Source organism: Vombatus ursinus, unplaced genomic scaffold, assembly GCF_900497805.2.
Source record: "Vombatus ursinus unplaced genomic scaffold, bare-nosed wombat genome assembly UNPS02008846.1, whole genome shotgun sequence".
Lineage (NCBI taxonomy): Eukaryota > Metazoa > Chordata > Mammalia > Diprotodontia > Vombatidae > Vombatus > Vombatus ursinus.
The window spans coordinates 450-2,558 of NW_020948624.1; the positions used below are offsets into that span (position 1 = coordinate 450).

Consider the following 2,109-nt stretch of genomic DNA (forward strand, 5'->3'; position numbering starts at 1 on the left):
AAATTGTCTTAGATCTTTGCATTGCTTAGAAGGGCTAAGTCTATCAGCGTTAGTCATCGCACAATGTGCCTGTGACTGTGTACAACGTTTTCCTGGTTCTACTCACTTCATTCAGCATCAGTCCATACAAGTCTTTCCAGGTTTTTCTGAAGTCCACCTGCTCATCTTTTCTTATAGCACAATAGTATTCCATTACATTCATATACCACAGCTTGTTCAACCATTCCCCAATTGATGATAGCCGCTCTTTAATTCAGTCAAACTTAACAGAAGAACTTCACACCTCATAAAACGATAACAAAAAAGCAGATATTTCTTTGGATTGTGTTTAAGACCTTTTCAGCTCTTTGTCTCAGTTACCTGCCCCTTGCCTGTGTTCCAGCTTTGCCTTTTCAGATCCAATAATTTGTCTTCTTTTTGTGAATCTCCATGCACCCAGAAATTTTGAGGATTCCTATTGATTGTGGATTTCCTTTTTCTTAATGATAGACTGCTCATACCTTCCCTTTGAGATTATTTCCAATTTTTCCTGCACGTATCTTGTTTTGTACATAGTTATTTGCACGTTCTCTTTCCCATTAGATTATAAGCACTTAGTTTTTCGTTTTAATCCAGAGTGAGGGAAAAAAACACCGGATGTGAGGGAGACAGAGAGCCTCAAAGAAGGCTTTGCAAATATATCTACGATTGGAGAACAATAATTTTACAAATGTGTTTCCGAAATTCTTTGCCAATTTCTAAAAATAAATAAGACAGTTATCCTAAGTCAAAAATATGTAGGTATACATACTGATACAGATATATCGATAGCCTTAGGTTTCAAGCCTAAAAAAAAAAAGAAAAAAATTCACCGCAATAACTACTGAAAAAAAAAGCGATCAGCCTTGGATTTTTGACGACGAGGTGGCCGAGTGGTTAAGGCGATGGACTGCTAATCCATTGTGCTCTGCACGCGTGGGTTCGAATCCCATCCTCGTCGAGTTTTGCAAATGTTTGTTTTTGCTCGGGATATTAAATACCTTAAAGGTAATTAAGTGCGCAGCTCCTTGTCTCAGAGGGCTGCTGAGTTGCTGTAGTTGTTCGGTTGCTTTAGTCGCGTCTGACTCGTCGTGCCATTCTCCAGTTCATTTGATAGATGAGGAAACTGAGGCAAACAGGGTTAAGTGACTTCCCTAATTGAAGTCTTCTTGACTTCAGGCCTGGCACTCTATTCACTGGCCACGGGGTCGCTATGGACAGCAGAATGCGGTACACTAGTATCCCCAACTCCATGCATTTATCAGAGGAAGTCATACTCTTTACTTAGAAAATTATGCTCTCCCATTTCCTAATTTAACCCAATATGTCTGCCCCTAAATAAGAACTCTCAACAATGCCTCATTTTCTAAACTGTGAAACCTCAAACCTTTAGACTTCAACAATCTTGCCTACTTCTCAACAACAATCATTTACTGAGTGCTCACTATATACTGAGCACAGTAAGGAGCTGTGGGAGCAGATACAAAAATTAAATATTAAGACATTGTTGCTGCCCTAATGGAAGATCTGTTCTTCCCAACTTGACCTTCCTTTTCTCTGATCAGATCAGCCAGAATTTCCTGTAACACTTCATTCTTGCTATTTTGCCTACTGGAAATGGACTTTCCTCTCCTCTCTAACTCCCTTATCCTACCCACTCCCCAAACCCCAATCTCCAACCCCACCTCCCTCTACTTCTCCTACCTCCTTTCACATTTCTCAGGACTCACAAAATCCTAAAAATGGAATCTAAGAGACCTTAAAGCATCTACTAAAGTACAGAGAGGTTGCAAACATGTTGTTAGGCAGAGTTAATTGCAATCAGACATCTTAAACTTAATATGTCCAAAATTGAACTCATCTCCCTCCCTCCCTTCCCCTCTTATGATTTTTCATATTACCATGCAGAACACCACAATCCTCCTGGTTACCCAGGCTCATAACCTAGGTGTCCTCCATGACTCCCCGCTCACTTTCACAGACACACATCCAATACGTTGCCAAGTCAATCTTACTTTCATAATCTTACTTTCAATCTTACTTTTCGCCTCAATGGGCAATCCTGCATTGGGGGGTGGGGGAACAGGAGGG

The 2,109-nt window shown here is 40.5% G+C and overlaps 1 non-coding gene across 1 annotated transcript; it reads left to right on the forward strand.

Moving 5' to 3' along the window:
- Positions 1–897: 897 nt before the first annotated feature.
- Positions 898–979, forward strand: TRNAS-GCU. The gene has a single exon. It is a non-coding gene; the product is annotated as a tRNA-Ser (tRNA).
- Positions 980–2,109: the final 1,130 nt, after the last annotated feature.